This window comes from Condylura cristata, unplaced genomic scaffold (assembly GCF_000260355.1).
Source record: "Condylura cristata isolate star-nosed mole 26May11 unplaced genomic scaffold, ConCri1.0 scaffold00002, whole genome shotgun sequence".
In the NCBI taxonomy this organism is placed as follows: domain Eukaryota; kingdom Metazoa; phylum Chordata; class Mammalia; order Eulipotyphla; family Talpidae; genus Condylura; species Condylura cristata.
Window position 1 is genome coordinate 54,574,863 of NW_004567103.1, and position 22,877 is coordinate 54,597,739.

The 22,877-nt window shown below is 33.7% G+C and overlaps 1 protein-coding gene across 1 annotated transcript in view; it reads left to right on the forward strand.

Annotated features, from left to right (window-relative positions):
- Positions 1–22,877, forward strand: part of BAZ2B (bromodomain adjacent to zinc finger domain, 2B) — a 217,253-nt gene that overhangs the window by 41,414 nt on the left and 152,962 nt on the right. The window contains exon 2 of the mRNA XM_012727386.1: positions 9,412–9,454. The gene's annotated coding sequence lies outside the window, so the exon portion shown is untranslated. The remainder of the gene's footprint in view (positions 1–9,411; positions 9,455–22,877) is intronic.

Genomic DNA, 22,877 nt, shown 5'->3' on the forward strand with positions numbered 1-22,877 from the left:
CTGTCTCTGGTGAAGCCTCTCACTGCCCCTGAGCCTCTGGCCTGTACCCCAGTTCTGTATGCATAAATAAATAAATCTTTAAAAATATATATATAAGGTAAAGGATCTTATAATTAGAGGGGAAAAGCTTAAAATGTAAATATATTTGAATAATTTATCTAAATTAATTTGTACTAATATGTGGTTAACACACTATAACTTTCAAATTCTTGTTAACAATTTGATTTTTTTTTTAAGATTTATTTATTTATTTGTGCATACAGAACTGGGGTACAGACCAGAGGCTCAGGGTTGGTGAAAAGCTTCACCAGAGACAGAGTGGGGAGCAGAACAGGCAGATCGACCAAGTACACTGCTGAGAGGTCTGTGGTGCCATGTCATGTGGTCAGTTCCGGGGAAGGCGGGTATCGAACTCATGTGGAAGTGGCTTAAGCTTCTTAGTGCTGTGCTTTAACCCGCTGTGCCACCAGGGAGGGCCAACAACTTAATTCTTTAAGGAAGCAAGAGATTATAATGGAAAGTAAATTATATACATGTATTATACATATATATATGGAGGGAACCCTGGAAATGATGCAAATTTGCATAAGTAATTAATGTGTGAATTGTTTACTGTTCCTTACAGTGATGATTAGAAGGGTGTTAGAAATCTAAAAGTAGAAATGGGTGAATGCAAGGGAGTGAAACGGGATAATAGTGGAGATTTTTTGTTTTTAATTAATGCTTTTACAACATTGCTTAGTCTAATGTTGATCCTCTTTAAATCCCACTGTGTATAACCTAATAAAAAATGTGTATGGTGTTATTTTTACACTGTGCTGTATGACATTATTTTTACACCATGATGCTGCATGTGTTTCGCTTAGAAGGACATTGTTGCCACATAATAAAATGCGTATACCTTGCATAATTTTTTTAACATGGAACCTTCTATTATAAAATAATATTGTCTGTAAAAGATTTTAATTTAATTACCCACATATGGTATTTCCCCCTCCCCATGATTTTCAGTGTACATTCTATATAGCTCTTAAATTGGTCATGCCTTATATTTGTTATCTTTGTATTTTTAGTGACAGAGACAGATTTATGCTTATACTGGAGGCTAAGTAATCATTGCTATTGTCCTATATTTTTTCCTTGTATAAATCATTTCATTAGCATGTAAACATGCTGTACTTTTTTTTTCCCATTTTAATACAAAAAATTTTGAAGACCCCATATCCTTCTCCAGGTACTGTATAATTTATATAAATTCCTTTATATCAAAATTCCTTCAGACAGTTGTCATATATGTTGTTTCTACATCCTCATCTCACTTCTTCAGCTTAACTTACCTATTCACCCTTTTGTCTTCACTTCCCCTACAATGATATGGTTACGGACATGTTAAAAATTTCTAGCTGCATTGCCAGTCAGTCATGTCATTTTTTCCTGAAACACTTCACTTGTGTACTTAACTTTGCCAAAATTAAATTCTTGATTCATTAGTACCATCACCACTACCTCCAAACCTATTCTTACCCCAGTGTTCTCCATCTTGATGCAACATTATTCATCCAATTAATCTGACCAAAACCTTGGAGTCACGCTTTGATTGTTAGCTTATTTTCTTTTATTTAGTTCATCAGCAACCAAATATCTAACCAGTTCTTATCACCAATGTGGCTACCATGATAGTCATCTAAATTGCTCCTTAACTACTGTAGGTATCTAAAGTGGTCTCCCTGTTTTGACCCTTTTCCGCCACATCTGCCTAGGATGTTTCTGGTTTTTAAAGATCAGACCTTACGACTCACTTAGAACATCCCAGATGGCTTTCTGTATATCTGGAATAATATCTAAATTACTACTGTTTCTTCCAGTCCTTCCAGTGTCTGTGTCTAGTTCTATCACTATCTTCAGACTTACTAGATACTGGCTATGAACCCTATTATCATTTTTTTAATAGAAAAGCCTTTCAATATCAAGATGTTGGCATCACTCCATCTTCTTGTTCTTCACCATAATACTTAATCTTGTGAGAATGACTACATTGGGTACTTTTTGTCATTGTTTTGTAGATTTCCAATATTTCTGCTTAAGCTATGTGGAGAATGAGAGTTTGTCTTTTTATTCAATGCCATATTTCCGGGTCTAGCATAGTGCTTACCACCTAGACAACATACGATAATATATGAGCTGAAAGAATGAAATAATAAATTACTTGATTTGATTAATGTTTTAATGAGTAAATTAGTGATTGAGAAAAATTTGAGATTGGTTTGTGATTTATATTATGATGTTCACACTTACTAAATTTTTAAATTTAATTGGTGGTAAAATATGTATAACATTTAATTTACCATTTTAACCATTTTTAAATATACAGTTAAGTGGCATTAAGTATATTTACAATGTTGTTCAAACATCACCACCTACCTCCAGAACTTTTTTCATCTTAAAGAATTGAAACTCTGTACCCCTTCAAGGATTTCCCACTCTCCGTTCTCCAACCCCTGACAATCAGCACTCTTTCTGTCTCACAAGTTTGACTATTTGTACTTCATATAAATAATTCATATCATAATATGATAAAAACCTATTTCTATTTGTCCTTTTTTTGACTATCTTAGTTCATTCCAACTGCTATAACAAAGTACAATACATTGGATGACTTCTAGACAACAGATATTTCTCACTGTTTGAAGGCTGGGAAATCCAAGATAAGGTATTGAAGGATTCAAAGTGTGGTTAGGCCCACTACCTGGTAGTAGATTGCCATCTTTTTGCTATGATCTCACATGGTGGAAGGAACAAGGAAGTTCTCTGGGGTATTTTATAAGGGCACTAATCCCATTTAACAAGGACACAATCCTCATGATCTAATCTTAAGTACCATCACATCAGAGATTAGATTTCAATATGTTATATGGCAGGGGGCACAAATATTCAGTTTATAGCATTGGTTTTTTCACTTAATATACTATCTTGAAGATTCATCCATGTTGTTGCTGTTAAATGTTTTTAAGTGGCATTATTTTCCAAGTACATAGCAGTTAATTGTCTCTATGCCTTATACCTTCCTTTCATCTGTGTACCTCAGTAAATTTTATAAGCATAATTAACCAAACTTCACAACATTCCTGTGAAGTAGTTAATTATGGCCTGGCAAACTGAAGTACTTTGAGATTGCCTAAGGTACATAATAAATACATGCCAAAATTCTGAATAAGGACCAGGGGTTATTCAGTCCCTTGTTGAAAGCACTGGACCAGATTTCTTATTTAATATGAGATGTAGGATGACTATTCTAAGAATTCTAAGAAAATAAGATAGCAGTAATAATTATTTAATATCTTTAAATATTCACAGAAAAGTTCCTTTAATAGAAAAAAGTAAATAAAATAATTTGAAACCTAGTCATTGTTAGTAATAGCTACTTTTATTCTTGGATCTAACTAAATAATTTTTAAACTTTATATTATTATATTGCTTAATTGCCCCACCAGTCTTTATAGCTATAGTCTGAATTGAATCTTTGAAGATTGATTGGAATAATTTTGTTTTAGTCTTTTAGCTATTTTACACAATGCATTGATAAAACTAAGAATTTATGTTTGTCTATAACATAGCTGGTTTGTTCAGGTGAATTTTTTTTTTTTTTAAGGCAGTCCTATAAGTGGCAAATTATTTGTCAGTTTGGCATTTGTTGACAGGACTAAAGATGAATTCTAATTTAGGTAAAAATTTCCCATAATTATATTCATGTGTTTTAACTTAGTGTAGTAATCTTAAACCATTTAACTCTCTTTATGTTGCTACGATTTCACTTCATTTACTACAGAACTTACAGAAATAACAGTACATCTAACATTTTATATACTTTTTCTCAAATTAAGGTCACTGTATTACTTCACCCAAGCGATTAGTTCATTTGGGATATTGTGTATATGCTAGCCTCGGCAAAGTTTCAACACCTGTTCGCAATGCTGCCACCTTCTTCATTTTGGATGCCCATTTATGGCTCTAAAACAGAAACCTATAAATGAGTGAGTGAAAGGTTTTTGAGAAGTGCAAATTAATGTTGAAAGACTAGGGAGGTGAAATATTTGCTTTTTATTCACCAAATCTAATAGCTTTCTTTTTGTGTTTTTTATCAGCAAAATTATTAAAGTATCATCTGAATTATAATTAAAATTTATAGTATGGCTTATGATAGTTGTCTAAAAATTTTGTGAGTTTAACTATAGGAAATAAAACTTTTCTAGATAAGTTTCAATCACAGAACAATAAAGACAAGTATGATACATTTTGGAGGAATGACAGATCTAACTGAAGGCATAGTGAAATTGTTGATTCATTTTAGCCATTTATGGAAATGTAAATTTATTTTGTAAGAAATGTGAAATCATTGACAATACAGTAAGTGTTTAAAAATGACAACTGTTTGATTTCATTTTTCCTAAAGTAGTACTTTTCACAATGAGTTATTTAGTCTGAAAGAAGAGCAGTTTGAAGAGGGTGACAAAATGTCAGAATCCTCATAAATCATGCTAAGGTTTTAAGGAGGTTTGTTCATGCTTTTTTTTTTAATTTGCCCCCCCTTTTTTAAAAGCTTTATTTATTTATTTATACAGAATTGGGGTACAGGCAGAGGCTCAGGGGCAGTGAGAGGCTTCACCAGAGACAGAGTGGGGAGCAGAACAGGCAGATCTACGAAGTATACTCCTGAGGTGAGCAGTGGGCAAGACAGGAGAGGTCTGTGGTCTCTGGGTCACCTCCAGGGTGGTGGATCTAATTCACACTGAAGTGGCTGCTGCTAGCTTGCAGTGCTGTGCTTTAACCTGTTGTGCCACCAGGGAGGGCCTGCTCTTGCTTTTTGTTGGGTTTAGTTCTTAAACAGTTCCTTTAGTGAAAGCTCATTTTGTTTTGGATTGTGATATCACAAAATTTTGGTTTTAAAATGAGGAACTGTCATTTGCTTCATTTCTAGGCTGCCAATAGAAGGCTATAGAATCTCTGTTGTAAGTAGCAGTTTTCTGATTATTGCTAACAAGTTTTGAATTAGAAGCCTGTGTACCCTATCAGAAGTGTGGTGAGGTCGTCAAAGTCAAATAGCGCCAGTATTTAGAATCTTGGCCTTGACTCTGTTGCTTTAACAAGTCAAAAGAAAAATGTGGTGGCATTAAATTAGTGAATCTAGAGGACTCTTCCATTTCTACAAAGGTGTGAGCACTTTCAGGCAGTTATTTGTTAGTTTCAGGTGTGAGACACTACAGTTGTTGGCTTTTTTTTTTTTTAATGTCAGTATATTTCACATGGATGTACAGTAGCAGGAGTCATTGAAATGTCTGCCTTCATGACCTCTGTGAACATTGAGAGGCACATCTGCTACAGCAGATCCTGGAATAAGGTCCTTTAAGGCAACATTTTGTCACTAGGTGATGAGAAAAATAAATTAGTTCCATTCTGGGGCTGCTATCTCTGTGGAGTTTGCCTATTTCCCATGTCTCTGTGGGTTGTCTTTGGGTGCAAGCCTGCAGGTCTTTGAATAATGTTTCCTCCAATGTTCTGTCATTGTAAGGGCATTTGAGTATAACCTTGATGAGGAAAAAAAAAAATCTCAGCCTATTTTTGAACCAAACAACTTTGTTCAAGGACCTGATTTCACTTTATACCACTTACTTAAAGTCACAGTTTCCAAGAACCTATTTCACTATGTCTAATGAGAACTTACTGTATGAGGTTTTCTCCCATATTCTAAAGATGTGCATGTTAGGTTTGCTGGGGAGTCAACTTTCCCAGTCTGGATCAGTGGGCATTCATTATGTGCCTGAGGCATTCTTGAAGTTCTGCAGTTTGCCACCCTGAGCTGCCCAGATGGGCTCCTGTCACATGCAACCCTAAATTGAAAATAAGGAGGTTGGGAAATGAATGAATGGATGTGAATTATTATTTAATAATAGAAGTGTGTTGGTTCTTTAGAACTTTGGTGATGTTTTGTGACAAGAAATATGCCCAAGAACTTAACCTCTTGTTTGATTATATCAGTTAACCACTGGTAGAATTGGTTTTTTACATCTCCTCACTTAAAGTAACCATTTCCAACAATCTACCAATGATATTAAGCGAAAACCTACTATAGTATGTTTTACTATCTCTCCCAACTAGATGCTGGAGGTAAAGTTCAAACAAGTCTTATAGCCTTTCATAAACAGGGTATATAGGAAACTATAAGAATATATATAGATTAACTCTCCTGCCAGAATATTGCTTAACAAAATTATGTGGATTTTCTTGGTGCATATTAACTGAAATGGTGACTTGTAGAAAAATTGCACATAACTGATATGTTAATTTAGGTTTTTTAAAAATAATCTTTGCATATGTATAATTTGAATACATTTTCTAGTTTAAAGATATTTTAAAGAATCACCTTTTTCATATAAAAATCTTTTAGGATTTTTATGAGCAACTATAGCTTTGTTTGACTTTTACCTCCAGTGTCATTTTAACTTTATGTATTTTGATTCCCTCATGAATTTGCAACTACCCAATAAGTCATATGTAAAAATTGTTACCATGATGAAGGAATGCCTTTACTATTTTTTTTTGTTTATTTTACATCATTTTGTACCTTTTTCCATCTAGTTGTAATTCCCGTGGACTTCCCATCTCCAATTCAACCATGTGCCATCACTTAGTCCCATGCACTGCCCCCCCATTTCTATCTTATTCCCCACTTCACCCCGTAAAATGTTTCTGGTATATAGTTGCTCATTATTATTATTACCCTTCCCACCCCCCACCCCCATCCCCTGCCCTGGTCCTTTATGCTCTCGCTATGAGTGAAACCATCTGGTATTTTTCTTTTTCTTTCTGGCTTATTTCACTAAGCATGATCCCTTCCAGCTCCATTCATATTGCTGCAAAAGGCATGTGTATATTTTTTTGATCACTGAGTAATATTCCATTGTATATATGTACTACATCTTTTTAATCCAGTCATCTGCCTTTGGGCATTTGGGTTGATTCCATGTCTTTCCTATGGGCCTTTACTAAATTTTTACACTGTCAGTTATATGGCATTAAAGTGTGCATATTAAATTATAGAGTTTGCTTTAATTATCTTGTATTTTCTGTAAAATACCAAAAAGTAAAGACCTTTTAGTTTTAACTCTTTATTCAGTGCAATTGAATGTAAATATTTAAAAATTAATGTCTTTTTGAATTAAAGAATTTTATAGAAAAAGTTGTACCTTTCACAAGACCTTTTTGTATTGACATATTAGTAACACTACAAGACTTTTTTTAAAGTTGAGAGTGTAATGATAAGCATATAGTTTCTTGAAGGCAAGACTTTAAATATAGAAATCAAGTAGTGTGTTTCATCTGTGTAACCTTTTGAACTGATTTGATATGGTTCAGGTCTGGGTAATTTAGAGAGAGTAAGTTTCCAGTCTTATCTTCTCTGACCCCTCACAGGTCATTTAAGCTAATACTTTCTCTTCCTTAGAAATATTTTCCTTTTTGTGTTTAATGTATTTTCCATTTGTCTATTTCTTGAACTTAAACAAAACAAAATAAATATATTGCCACTTTTCTTGCTTCCCATGAACTTTATTTATAGGTATTTCCCAAATTCTGCTGTATAGTGGTGTTCTTTTTCTATATCTGTTCCCTTGGTGAACTCATCCATACTTTGACTTGAATTGTACTTTCTTTGGGATTGATTTTTCTAAACTTGGATTATTCCAAATCACAATTTCTACCTTTTGCTGTGAAGCATCTCTATTTGAGTGGCCTAAACTAACACTGGACTTAATCCTGTACAAAATATGTACTATACCACACTACTGCACGTTTCTTTTATTGTGTCGCTGGTGAGTGATAGCCTTTGAGGTAATCTTTCATTCTCTGCTATTGAAGTTCTCTTATTTCTCCATTGAAGATGAAACTTGGGATTCCCAGACCCTAATTATCTCTCATCTATAATTCGCTATCATTTTCATACCAAGTTTCCAAAACTTAAAAAGTTTTAAAATATACTTATCAATTTGCTATGGTATATCTTCCTTAAATCGATACTAACCCTAAGAACATTTCTTATACTTTCTTCTGGGCATAGTGCTAGATACCGTTGGAAATCAATAAATAATTATTCACTCATTTCTTTAGCAACTATTTACTGAGTGGTTATTGAGTGCCAGGTACTATAATAGTGCCCCAGTGATCATCTTTTAGTGAAAATCAGGTACTGGTAAAGAAAGGCAAGACTTCTCTGAGGAGGCAGCATTTTTTATGAGACTGGCCTTAATGAAGTGCAAGTCAGTCTTACAAAGATTAGAGGAACAATATGCTCCAGGTTGAGGGAATAGTATGTGTCAAGACCCCAGAGAGTGAAAAGTTTGGTTATTTGGAGAGTATCAAAAAGGTAATTGTGACTGCAAAGTAGTACAGAAAAAGTATACTCAGGATAGTAGGTGATAGAGAGCCTAAGAGGCCACAGCAAATGGATTTTATTCTGTTGGGAAAGCCGTTTGAATGGCTTGAGTAAGGAATTAATGGGTTGGATATACTTGTAATTGCATTAAAAATATAATTAGGGAGATAATAATAATAATAATAAGATAAGGGAGATTATTATAATAATAAGATAAGGAGAGCCATATCTAGAACTAATGAGAGACAAAAACATCAGTAAGTCTTTTTGGATTAGAATAGAACAGGAAAATAGTTGGCAGGGTAAATTGGATGGAAATGAAATAAAAGAGGAGCCAAGGAAAGGGAAAACTCTATGTGCTTGGACAGAAGATGCATCTTCTATCATTGGTTTGCCTTGACATTATAATAGGATATATTTGTTTCTTTGAAAGAATTACTATGAGGATATAATTAATATATGAGAACCCATTATGAACTTAACGCCACCTCAGTTTTATCACTAATCATAAGGATTAGCATGAAGCCATTTTTTTCTCTTAAGAAGTAGCTCACATTTTGGACATAACCTGAACTTCTAATCTAATCATAGAAAAAAAGGTTATCTGTAAGCAATATCTATCTATGGTTTGTAGTATGTTAAGATACTGTGATTCTCTTCTTAGTAAATATTTGAGAATAAATGAAACTAACCCCAAATTAACCCTATAGTTCACTTACTAAAATGTTTTAATTTTGTTAACTCTGGGGTGTTCTTTGATTATAAACAAAATGATCTATCATACTACAATAAATAGTGATCTGTAAATAAGTTTCAGGTATTTTAGACTTAATGGTGCATGCTAATTGTACTTTTCATGACAATTTCAGATTAATTTAAATAACATGTATTCCATCAAGAAAGGCATAAATTCTAAATAGAATTTTAGTTTCTGAAATTACTCAAGTATGATTCAACTGAATGCTCTTTCTGTTTTCCTTTTGCAGGTTTCTCAACAGTGATGTCACAAGATTGACCACATTGATCACAGTAAGACCAAAATGATAACTAAGTATTTAAGGATGTCTTGTTTTTTCTGAGAATGAGAATTAACTGACATAGGAAGTATTTCTCATTTTAAATTATTATTCCTTTTATCATTCAAGTGAATGTTTACATCTTCAGTGAATAACATTTATTATTTTCTAGTTAATTATTTAACTAAATTTAAAATGTTGCTTCAAAGGGTTTTAAAACATTTAAATGAAAATTAATTTTAACTTATAACTGAAATATGCCTAACTACATTAATATATTCCAGTGTGAATCATAATCTTGAACATTGTAATTTTTTAGCTTTTGTTTTTAACTGAAAAATAGCAAATCATTTAAGGTGACTTCACTTTAGGGGGAAGATTACCAAAATTAAATTAAGACTTGACACTAATTATTTATTAAGAAAAGACTGTGAAGGCCCTCCCTGGTGGTGCAGCGGGTTAAAGCACAGCACTGAGAATCTAAAGCCGCCTCCGCATGAGTTAGATTCCCGCCTGCCCCGGAGGTGACCACATGGCGTGGCAGACCTCTCCTGACCCGCCCGCTGCTCCCCTCAGCAGTGTACTTCATCGATCTGCCTGTTCTGCTCCCCACTCTGTCTCTGGTGAAGCTTCTTACCGCCCCTGAGCCTCTGGTCTGTACCCCAGTTCTGTATGCACAAATAAATAAATCTTAAAAAAAAAAAAGAAAAGACTGTGAAAACATCCTGTACAGACTTATTACTCAAATTTGAATTGCAGTAGAGATTCTATTTTATTAAAAAAAACATCTTTTAAAACTTAGAGTAAATTATGTACTCAGTAAGGCTGTTTTAATCCTCTTTGTCAATTGTTCATTGATATAGAAGTAGTAATTATCAGAAACATAAATCCATGTGTAATCTTTGTGTTTCCCAATTTTGGGGAAAAATTGGTGCATTTGTTTAGCTTAACGTTTTTCAGAGGCCAGATAGAATTTCTATTATATTTTTTAAAACTATCATCATAAAAAAAACCAAACTATTAAACTATTGCCATCATTGAATCTACATGCTTTCGGGCACGTTTATGAGGCAGCACTCTGAATCTTAGCTTTTGGTTTATATTTTTCTTAATCAGAATTATTGCTCTAATTGAATAGTATACATAATATTAACATATTACTGTACTAGCCTTCTGTTTAGCATTTTTAGCTTTTCCCATCACGGAAATTTAAATAGCATTAATGGAAGGTTTATTTTATTTTTTTAATTTAAACATGGTGACTCTGATGATATATTTTTGGATAATATTAAGAGAGTATTGCAGTTATTCTAACTTTGTAATAATGCGTTGGTTTTGAAACTTTGTTCCAGCTCTAAAGAATAGAGATTTCAACACTGATTCAAGTTGAGGGTGCTTGAGTGTAGTTAAATATTGACCTTGAGATGAAATTAAGTGAGGTCAGAGAAGGTAGGAGAAAGTGGAGAAATTAAAATACTAGTTAAAAACTTGGGTAAGTGGTAAAGGTGAGACAGTAAAGAAGAAGCTAAAAGAGTAGAATTGTGGGATTTTTCTTACATTGATATTTGTTTACATGTAATTTCCTGAATATAATGAATAATTTCATTAATATAATAATAGTTACAAAGCAACTTTAAAAATAGTTAAAAGTGGTTTTTTTGCTTTTATTTAATTCCTCTTTCCCCTTTGGTAATTTTATTATGAGTAGTACTTAAATTTTATAAAGATTAATTGCTACCAATAGAACACTTTAACATTAAAAAGGACTTACTGTGTAGTTTTACAGTGAATACAAATTTAGAAATATTAGTGTTCGATAGTAAACTTTAAATGTCATTATCTATCACAGGCAAGATGTGTTCAAGGGTGGCAAAGACTAATAGTTTATTTCCCTTTATCTATGTTGGTTTCTCCCCTCTGCTAATTTTTTTCACAGCATATTACTATCTGGAATAAAAAATACTATTCCTTAGCCTCCCATGAGGCTGGATGTGCTGATAAGACTAAATTTTGGCTAGAGATTCATAAGCAAAAACTTGAGAAAATATCTTTAAGGAAGGGTGCACTCCATCTCTTCTCCAACTTCCTCCTTGCTTGCTGAAATGTGGATGTGGTCATTGAAAAATAAGTTGAAACCACAAACAGAATGAGCAAACGCATACTATAGAAAGTCCCTAATAAACTTAGAATGTTACTGTGTCTGCACTGGTCAGCCTACAACTGGACTTTGATGTGGCTGTGAAAAACTTCTATTTTGTAAACATTTGGGTTTTTTTGGCTTTCTGTCATTGTCATGGCAAAATTAACATGATATTTTGACAAAGAAAGTTTATTATTTAAGTATCTTTGATTTGTGTACATTTCATCTATTTTTCTTGATCTCTGCTGTCATTGTTGATGACTTGATTTTAAGGAGATGATTGAAAAAGGGAATGAGTCACTATACCTAGAAGAAGAGAAGAGGGAAAATTTTATCTAGGAGAGAGATATCTGGGCTAGATTTTTGAAGTATGAATTAGAAGAGAATCCAGACAGAAGAAATAGACAAGTAGATTGGATGGAACATATGTTCAAGGACATGCAGTTATTTTAGTCAAATATTCTTGAAATGTAAAATTTGAGGAAATAAATGAGCAAATCTTGCAAAGGTCAGATTTTGTAGGAAATTGTAAGCCTAGAAGTTTAGTAAGTACTAGGTACCTAGCAGAGAGCTTTGTTGCTATTAATCATTTTAATATTACTTATGTTTTTTCATTTAGGCTCAGGGGCGGTGAGAGGTTTCACCAGAGACAGAGTGGGGAGCAGAACAGGCAGATCGACAAAGTACACTGCTTAGGGGAGCAGCGGGCGGGTCAGGAGAGGTCTGCCACGCCATGTGGTCACCTCCGGGGCAGGCGGGAATCGAACTCATGCGGAAGGGGCTTTAGCTTCTCAGTGCTGCGCTTTAACCCGCTGCGCCACCAGGGAGGGCCTGTTTTTTCTTTTAACTATTTAAAAATATATTTGTTAAAATGTTGAAGTAGGAAAACAAAACTAATATTTCTACACTGCTTTAAGATTCTCATGCTTTTACTTTGAGCCTTTAACAATTTCAAAAGATGTATTATTACATTTTACAGATGACTAAGCTGTGATACAGAAAGGTCAGGTGTCATATTCAGTGTGTTCTAAGTGGTAGTTAAATCAGTATTTGGAAAGCATAAAATTTTACCATTTCTGGAATGTAAGTCTGCTATGTGTTATGTGACCTTTGTTTTTTTACTTTTCTGTTATCAAAAGTAGATGTTAGTAAATTTTAAAATATCTTTGGGAAAATATAACAACTGAGTGATCTGTCCAGAAGTAAAATTCTGCATAGGAATTTCTATACTTTAAGCTAACAAATAAATCTAAAATATTCCCTTAAATTATCTAATATAGCAAAATCATTAACTATGTCTTAAATATTTATTTTGTAGAGTTTGAATTGTAAACATTAGTTTGTAGCAGTCATTTAAATTATTCCATTTATTACTTCTCATTGCTAATTCTAAATGAATATTTGGATTAAATAAACCTCTCTTAGATAATAATACGAATAATGAACAACCATATACCAGAGACATTTTGTGGGGGTGGAGGGAATGACATTAAAAACGTGGGGGCGGGGAGGGAAGTGCACGGGACTATGGTGATGGCACATGGGTGACTCAGTGATGGGAAACCCATGGGGATTACAACTGAGATGGAAAAAAAATGTACAAAATGATGTAAAAATAAACTTATATTATGAAAAAAAAAAAAAACCTCTCTTAATTCTTACTCCATCTCCCATAAGTTGTACTTTTAACAAGAGTGGGACTAACAAGCGTGCATGGTGTTGTCTGTATGAGTTAGGACAGACATAAGCAACACCATGCTGAGAAAATCCAGCTATACTTTCTTGAACAAGTGAAAATGTGTGCTGTTTCACACTAATTTCCTTTAACGATTAGCTCTTATATAACAAATTATAAGTGTTCTACTATTTAATAAAACTGCCTTAGAAAAGGAAAACAAGGCAGAAGCCTTAATAGAGTCTAGAAATAACTAAGGAAAAGTAAGAGAATATAGAAAATGAGTTTTCTATTTTGTTTGGTGTTTTCTCATTATAAGCTGCACAGAGTCTAGCATCTAGACTGGGCAAATGTTTTCTGAGTTAGAGTTGCTTCAAATTTAACCTGGTTAGTGCATCATTCTTTTCTTCTTACACTTTATAGAACACCAGTGCACACTTCTGCTGATGTCTGTGTGTGTATACATGTAATGAGTACATAAAATGTGTTCAACAGAAACTGTTTTAGGGATGAGAAGAAGGATATTATAAACTGACTGTGGGATTTAATATTTGGCCCTTCCATTCTCTTTCTATCAGTACACAAAGGAAAAGCTATGGGGGAGAGGAGATTTTGATCAAAATAGAAAAATTCTTATTACAGAAGATCAGAGGGTAACAAAATCAGCTTGTCATAGGTATTAAAATATAAATGCAAATATTACTGATTTATTTTAATGCATTTTAAAAACATTTCAGGTATAGACACTTCTCCATTGTAATGCAGGCTAGTATGTGTAAACTTTTCCACAAAGTATGCCATTTGTTTTGGGAATAGTCGTACTAAATGCTTGCAATGCTCTGATTTTCTTTTCTCTCAGGAAAATAACTCAACCATTATAATAAAACCATGAAATTTGTTTCTTCATTGCCTTTATCATTGACTTTTTTGTGTGTGTCTTTTATTCTAGTTGGTTTATAATCTCAGTCAGCCTTTTGGAAAGGAAAGTTTAGAAAACTTGCATACTTGACAGCAAACTCAAATGTTACAGCTCTGCTCAAATGTCACATCTTGCATAAAACCTCTGGATCTCTCCCTGAAGTTGGAATTAATTTCCTCATCATTTCTTCTTTTCTAGTGTGTGTTTACAATTTCTATCATTGCCTTGTCTTCAAAAATGCAGTCTTTGGACCTGTATACATATATTCTCTATGGAGAACAAAATAGTTTGCTAAAAGAGTTCAACATTAATTTAAAATAAATTATTTGGACATTTTCTGGGATGACCTGCAATGCTTACCTTGTAGCTTTCAGGGCTGATTGTGTTTACTTATGTTGGTCTAATGAGAGAAGAGCAAAAATAACTTTGAGATTTATATATATAAATGGTTCATTTTGTACCAAGCAAAGGCCAGAAAATGGGAAAATGAAAGGTCTGTACTAGTTTGAGTAGAAAGAAATGTTGGGGCCTAAGGGTTAAGTCTCAGCGCTACCACTGTTTTCACACTAAGGCCTGAATTCAATCCCCAGCCAGGAAGCTGACCCATGTATGGCACAGACCTCTCCTGTCTCACCCACGGCTCTGTATTTCAGTAAATCTGCCTATTCTGCTCCCGACTCTGCCTCTGGTGAATCCTCAACCCTGCACTTCTAGCCTACACCTACTTCTATGCTAAAATAAATAAAACTTAAAAAAAAAATGTTGGGACTATCCAATTGTTCTGGGAACACTAGGCCATTAGATAAGCATGCTAAAGTCCAACTTAACTGGGAAAGTATCAGTCAGTACTATATTAATGTTGAGTACAATGATTTCATTTTAGCAAAAAGATCATAGGATTACAACTTAAAATCTGTTAATTTTGTAGCTTTAATGTATGTACACTGTAAACTTGTTTTAGTACTCTATTTGAATAAGATCTAGGAGCATAAAAAAGAAGCATCCCAGTCAGTGCTTCTTTACCTTTCAATGTTTTTCATTAATATAATAATTTAATTAATTTAAGTGAAACAAGTGTCCACAAGATATTTTTGCTCTCTTCCTGAGGAACTATATACATATCTAACATTTCAAAGACATTCTTTTAGAGCCTTTGTCTCATGAAATGAGTTGTGTGTGTATGGCTGTTTCATCTCTAGATTATCAAACCCTTATAATCCAATAAAGAGTTTGTTTTATTCCCATATAGTCTGTTACAATCCTTGTACACAGTGCCCCTCAGCAGTGTATTTCAGTAGATGTGCCTGTTCTGCTGCCCTTCTGTATCTGCTGAATCCTCTCCCATCTCCTGCCCCCACAGCTCTGGCCTACATCCCAGTGCTTCTATGCATGAATAAATAAATAAATCTTAAAAGAAAATAAAAATAAATCACACTGGAAATCAAAGTCCATAGAAGTTTTTATACAAACACATACAGCACTTGCCAATCCAATTACATTTTTACCTGAGAATGTTAATATTAAGTACAGGTAAGTTAAAAGTTATTATCTTTGATATTGATTATTTATTAAAATTATACTTACTTTAATGAAAAAAGGGAAGTTACTAGATAATATTTTTCTGTATAAGTTTACTTAACTATCAAAATATTAAAGTTGTTATTTAATTTTTAAATTGCTTTTGGAGTAGAAATTATTTTTCAGACTATGGTTTTTATGATAACTGAATTTTTAGAAAAAATTGTTTTCCCTTGTTTGACACATCAATCCAGAACATACTTTGTAAATACTATATATTTTGAAGCCTTCATAGAGTAACATAAAGGGTGTTTTCCTGAAATTATAGATATTCATTTTTCAAAAATAACTATGAATGTGAATAAAACTTTAAAATTTGAATATGGTCTCTGTTGTTAGCAGAAGCAGTGTTAGAATATTTTCTCCTTTAACCAAAGTTCATATTCATTGTATTTTTCAAACTGTACTTCAGGAGTCACTTCCCCTTTGAAATGATGTTTAGGGATGATTTCTTTGGTATTGCTTTAGTTTATATGAAAAGGTTATTTTTAATCAGTTTCACGCACATTTATTTAATTTTACTGATCAGGTTATGATATGTTTAAATGTGATATGTTTTGTTTTTCCGTAATTTCTATTAAAGATATTTAATAAGTAAGGCAATGATTAATGTACCTATGCAGGGTTGTGTCTGAAACTACTGCTTATTACTTTTAGTTTTGTGGCAGTTGGGATTTTTGGTTTTTCTTTTGGTTATACCTGACACTTGAAAGAAATCATTCTTATTCTATTTGTATGATGTTCCCCCACCCACAGAAAATTAGTTCTTTTATCTTCATCAGTCCTATTATTTTCAGGGCTTTTTTCATCTTGAAAATTTATATCTTAAAAACTTTAATCTTAAAGACATTTTCTGTGTTTCCAACATAAAGGTTTGTTTAGAAATTAATATGCCATGTTTTATACAAATTTGAAGAGAATATTAAAATCATCTTAAGTCCAGCCTTCTCATTTTAGAAAACTGAAAGAAACTCACTTTATTAGAAGCTTCACCATCAGTGTTAATCCTAATCCACTACTTTTTTTTTTTTTTTTAAGATTTATTTATTTATTCATACAGAACTGGGGTACTGGCCAGAGATGCGGAGGGTGAGAGTATTCACCAGGGACAGAGTGGGGAGCAGAACAGACAGATCTACGAAGTATACTGCTGAGGGGAGCAGCGGGCGGGTCAGGAGAGTTCTGCCACGCCATGTGGTCACCTCCGGGGCAGGCGGGGATCGAACTCATGCGGAAGTGGTTTAAGCTTCCCAGTGCACTGCTTTAATCCGCTGCGCCACCAGGGAGGGCCCTTCACTACTTTTTTTCAGAGAATTAAGTGACTATTTCTTTTTAATGTATTCTGTTTTGTTTTAGAAATAGGATGACATTTTGGACTATTTCTCTGATCTTACCCCAATTACCTTCACTAGTCTGTGAATCCTTTTCTCATTTTCTATTATGCTTCCTTCTTTGGTTATATATAATCAAATCTTAAAAGTGCCTCAGAACTATGTTTGTATCTTTTGCACCCTTTGTTTTTCTGTCATTCTCCTCTTTTTTCTTTATGCAATTTTTTTACATTTATTTTTCGTTTTGTACCCACTTTCTCTTTATTTATGTCATGTTTAGATTGCTGTATTAATTTCCTTACTAGTTTATCTGCCTCCAGTATCATGTTCATAACTCATCATCTTATTATTGATAGCATCATTTCATGTACACATCTAAAATCATTTCTAGGTTAGCTATTTTCTTTTTGGGGAAGATTCTTCACCTGCCATTTCATCTATTCAAATGTTACACCTCCTCCAAGGTCCAACAAACAAAATTTCATTACAATCTCAATACTTGCCACATCTAGGTAAAGGGAGTACCATTTGAAAATGTAGGATCAATTAGTGACTATAATCATTTGACACATCCTGTCACAAAACTATCTTAGATATCATTTATTCTAGTCACTGTGATTTTCAGTTGAGTAAGTGGTTGTCCTAGAGGTAAATGGCTAACGTAAGTACTTGGAGAGTTTGGAGCAGAAATGTAATTAGACTTAAAAGTCTCCTAACCTGGGCCCTCCCTGGTGGTGCAGCGGGTTAAAGCACAACACTAAGAAGCTAAAGCCATTTCAGCATGAGTTCGATCCCGCCTGCTGGGGAGGTGATCCCACATGGTGGGGCAGACCTCTCCTGACCCGCCCACCACTCTCTTCAGCAGTGTACTTTGTCGATCTGCCTGTTCTGCTCCCCATTCCATCTCTGGTGAAGCCTCTCACTCCCACACCTCTGGCCTGTACCCCAGTTCTGTATGCACAAATAAATGAATCTTTTAAAAAAAGTCTCCTAACTTGTAATAACAGAATTTCATCTTGTGTTACTGTAAAATACCTTGTGTTTTTAGGTGTATTTTCATGAGTGCATTTATTATTTCTTCTACTTGAGTCCATAATCTTGTTTTCAACTTTTTGTATCCCTCTTAATGTTTTGCAAGTAACAGGCCCCAATTTATCCTTTATTTGTAGAAAATTACTTTCAGGAAAAAAAGTAGTATTTTAAATAAGGTTATTTCCATTTTATAAATATTAATGACTGTGATTACCCAGCTTTTATTTAAATGGGATGACAGAAGGGTATACTTTTAATAGTTCTTGGTACATTGCATGTATTTCTAGGACATTGCTAATAAGCAAAAATAGTAGGCGATAACAAAATATAATTGAAAAATTCTCTGGGCCCTTTTTATTGTTAGGTAAAAGGTTTGCATTTGTTTACAATGTTAAGTACATGGATATAAGTACAAAACTAGAAATTTTGTCCACATATCTGCATTGCTTTTCAATAAAAATGTTTTATATAAAATAATTTTATAGCAGATTGTCTAAGTGGAAATATGATATGGTTTGTTGTCTCAGTTACTAAGGCAGTATGAAAACTACCTGGTATGGTCTTTTCAGGTTTCAAAGTTTTATGACAATGTCTGATTTACAGCATGTAAATAGAACAGCAAGAATTACAGGAAATAATATACACCTTAAAATTCTTTTACAACTCAGCATTAATAAAAATGGAACATTAGAGGGCAGCTAAAATAACTATCAGGTGACTAAAGCATGGGCTTCATGCTTGTAGTTGGGATATATGTGTCATCTGCCTTAGATGTACTACAGAGGTGATGTCAAGGTGAAAGCAGGCTTGCAGAATGGTTGGAAATCATTGATATTCTGACTTGGAGGCTGTAAATGGCTCCGTGGCAGATGGAGTCTTTGTCAAGGAAGAAAAATGGCAGCTTAGGAGCATCATAGATGTTTTGCTAGCAGCACAGTAAACAGACTGTGACCTTCTACTGTTCAGTAGTCTTTCTTATACTTTAATAAATTGTTCCCAGTTTTCATTCACTCAAGTAGCTGAACAGTAGTTATATTTCAGTTTACACTGAAGTGTTTCATTATAGAGAAATATATACTATATATATGTTATTTTTCCCTGTTTTATTTTCTAAAGTATGCTTTCAAAGGAACATGTATTTGGCATTAGAAATATTTATCAATTGCTTTGCAAGAGAAAAAATAATAAAGTTTAGTTGAAAACATTTTTAAGAACCACAGAATATTAAATCAGGAAATTTTGTTAAAAATCCCAAACAAACCCTCTCATTTTAAGGATAAACAGACAGAGACTCTAAGGCTGTGACTTAACCAGTGTCACTAAAGTAGTTCATTAAAAACTTTAGGTGACTCTTAGATTATTACTTGTTATACATATAAAATATCTTTAGTTGTGAAGGTAAAAGAAAACTACTCTTTGAATAAAACTTAAAATGCCACAGCATAGACCTACTTGTTCATGACAAGTACGTTATGAGAGCACATAATTTTAGAGGCTTTTATTTACTATTCAGCTGCACATATTTTTCTTGGCAGGAATTCAAGTTTTTTATTTCAGTCTGTCATCACAATACTACAGCACAGACAAATCTGTGTCATAGAGTTTATATCTATGTTATAAATTTATATATGCCTAAGTTATGTTCTTTTTTCCTAATAAGAACATACTTAAACAATACCTTGTTTAAATGAGAACCAGTTTACATATGTATCTTTTGTTTTTAAATATATATCTTGTGCTGATTTACTTGAGTATTTTTTAAAAGTCCCTTCTTTTAGAAATAATAAATTTCATACAGAAACATTTGAGGGTTTTAAAGACTTTTTTTACTGAGTTTTTTCCAGAAATGGCTGCAAGTATGTGTGATAATTTCTTCCAGGATTTAGAAAAGTATTTACCCACTTCGAGACTATTATCATGTTGAGTGTGTTCAGTTAAACAGCAGAAGAATAATAAGTCATATTTAAAGTTAAAAGTGAAGGCATTATGCACATACACCCTTTATAGTGTTTCACAATTGCTTAATTTGTAGAAAACAATCATATGGTTAAGGTTGTTGCATTCAGTGCTCAGTTGTAATTTTTGCAAGCCAGTGTTTAAAAAGTACTGTGAAAGAGAAATTTAACAACTATAAAAAGTGCTACCTGAGCATTTTCTAAAGATAAATTAACATCTATGTTATAATTGTTTTTGGCTAGGAAAAAAATTGTAAGGTGAAAGCTATATAAAATACTGAAGTTTTTTTTTTTTTTTTAAACATGTGTTGCTTAAATACCCATTTGCTGCTAAAATTCTTGGTAGTTGTGGCTGTGGTAGCCCTGTGGTAAAGATTAAAATAGGAAACATTTATATTGACTGAATGATTCTGGAATATACTTTTTATGTGTGGATTGTAAAATACTGAAGTTTTTTTTAAGGCTAGAACTCAGATCTTTTAGATCGAATGTGAGCATTAAAACTATTAATCACAGCATCATAAAACAGAATGTTATTACTATCAATGGATATCTTATATGTAGCAATTTCACCTATTTAATATGATGTAAATACATTCAGAGATTACGTGATGATTACTAAAGTATTTAACAACCAATTTTTTTTATTACAAAGTTTATTTTTACATCATTTTGCACATTTTTTTTTTCATCTCGATAGTAATCCCCGCGGGTTTCCCATCACCAAATCACCCCTGTGCCACCACCATAGTCCCGTGCATTTCCCTCCCCCCCCCCCGTTTTTGATCCCAATCCCCACTCCACCCCCACAAAATGTCTCTGGTATATGGTTGTTCATTATTTTTGTTATTTTCTCGCCTGGTCCATTATACTCCTGCTATGAGTGACACCATCCGGTATTTTTCTTTCTCTTTCTGGCTTATTTCACTAAGCATGATCTTTTCCAGCTCCATCCAAGTTGCTGCAAAAGACATGTGTTTCTCTTTTTTGGTTGCTGAGTAATATTCCATTGTATATATGTACCACCTCTTTTTAATCCAGTCATGTACTTTTGGGCATTTGGGCTGCTTCCATGTTTTTCCAATTGTAAATAAAGCAGCAATAAACATGGGGGTACAAGTATCTTTTTCAATCAATGTTTTTGTGTCTTTTGGGTAGATACCTAGGAGTGGGATTGCTGGGTCGAAGGGAAGCTCCATGTTTAGCAGTTTGAGGAACCTCCAAACAGTTTTCCATAGTGGTTGTACTAGTTTGCATTCCCACCAGCAATGCAGGAGAGTTCCTTTTTCTCCACATCCTCGCCAACATTTGTTGTTGCTAGTTGTTTGAAGATGTGCCATTCTCACTGGGGTGAGGTGGTATCTCATTGTGGTTTTAATTTGCATCTCCCTTATTATGAGTGATGTTGAACATTTTTTCATATGCCTGTTGGCCATCTGCATTTCCTCTTTGTAGAAGTGTCTTTTTAGCTCTACTGCCCATTTTTTGATGGGGTTATTTAACAACCAATTTTCAAGCTCCTTGTACATGAGAATGCTGATGATAAGGTAATGAACAAGTAAACCAAGTAAACTCTTCATTGCTGGGGCTTCCAGTCTATGAGAAAAAGAGATAATAAATAAGTTAATATTTAATGTGTTAGCTGGTAACCCAAACTATGAAGAATGATAAAACAAGTTAAGGATCCTGAATGCCAGGGTTGTGGAATTATTTGTTACAGGGTCATCATGAAGCCCTCTCTTAAGTGAGTTTACAGTGATCTCAGGAAAGTAAGGGAGCAGTCATGCATCGGGGTCAGGGTTCTACCAAATATCAGTGACTGCCAGTACCCTGAGGGAAACTGTGCTTGGCGTATTCCAAGAACAAGCAAACCAGATTGGCTGGAGTGGTGTGCAGGAGTGGTGTGAATGGTGAAGGAGAGTAATAAAGCCAGAGAGATTTAACATAATCTACATTTAAGATTTCAGGGTTTTTTTGGGTTTTTTTTTGCCTTTAAAAGAAGGCTGAAAAAATTTGTTCTGAGCTTTGCCAAAATGCATATTGTTGCTAAACCAGCAGTCCCTTAATTCATTTTGTTAAGAGCATTGGTCATATGGAGTGAGTATTACATGGAGAAAGGGTTCCATGGTCAAAGAAGTTTGGAAAACATAATGTTAAGTTATACAGGTTTTGTTTGTTTACTGTTGCTGTGCATCCTTTATGAGTGTTTGAATTCCTTCTAAGAGCATCATTATGGGACTACTGGTTTTTTTTTTTTGTGATTTGGCAAATGCTTGGTGTAGTATAAAATCCTACAAGATAACTTTGGGTTAATACAGAGATTTCCATAATTGCTGTTTCATAACTTTTGTACTCACATGCAGCTAACACCTTCTTTTTTAAATAAAGACTACATTTTCACCTAAATTTTCAAATCTGGCCTCTGTGCACAATGCCTAATTATTATTATTTTTAAATTTAATTTAATAGGTTTTTTTTTTTTTTACATATTTTTGTTCATTTTTCCATCTCAGTTGCAATCCCCTGGGGTTTCCCATCACCAAATCACCCATGTGCCATCTCCATAGTCCAGTGCATTTCCCCCACTGTTTTTGATCCCATTCCCCACTCCACCCCCATAAAATGTCTCTGGTATATAGCTGTTCAGCATTATCATTATTTTCTCGCCTGTTCCGTTATATTTCTGCTATGAGAGAAATCATCCGGTATTTTTCCTTTTCTTTCTGGCTTATTTCACTAAGCATGATCTTTTCTAGTTCCATTCATGTTGCTGCAAAAGGCATGTGTTTCTTTTCTTTTTTTTTTT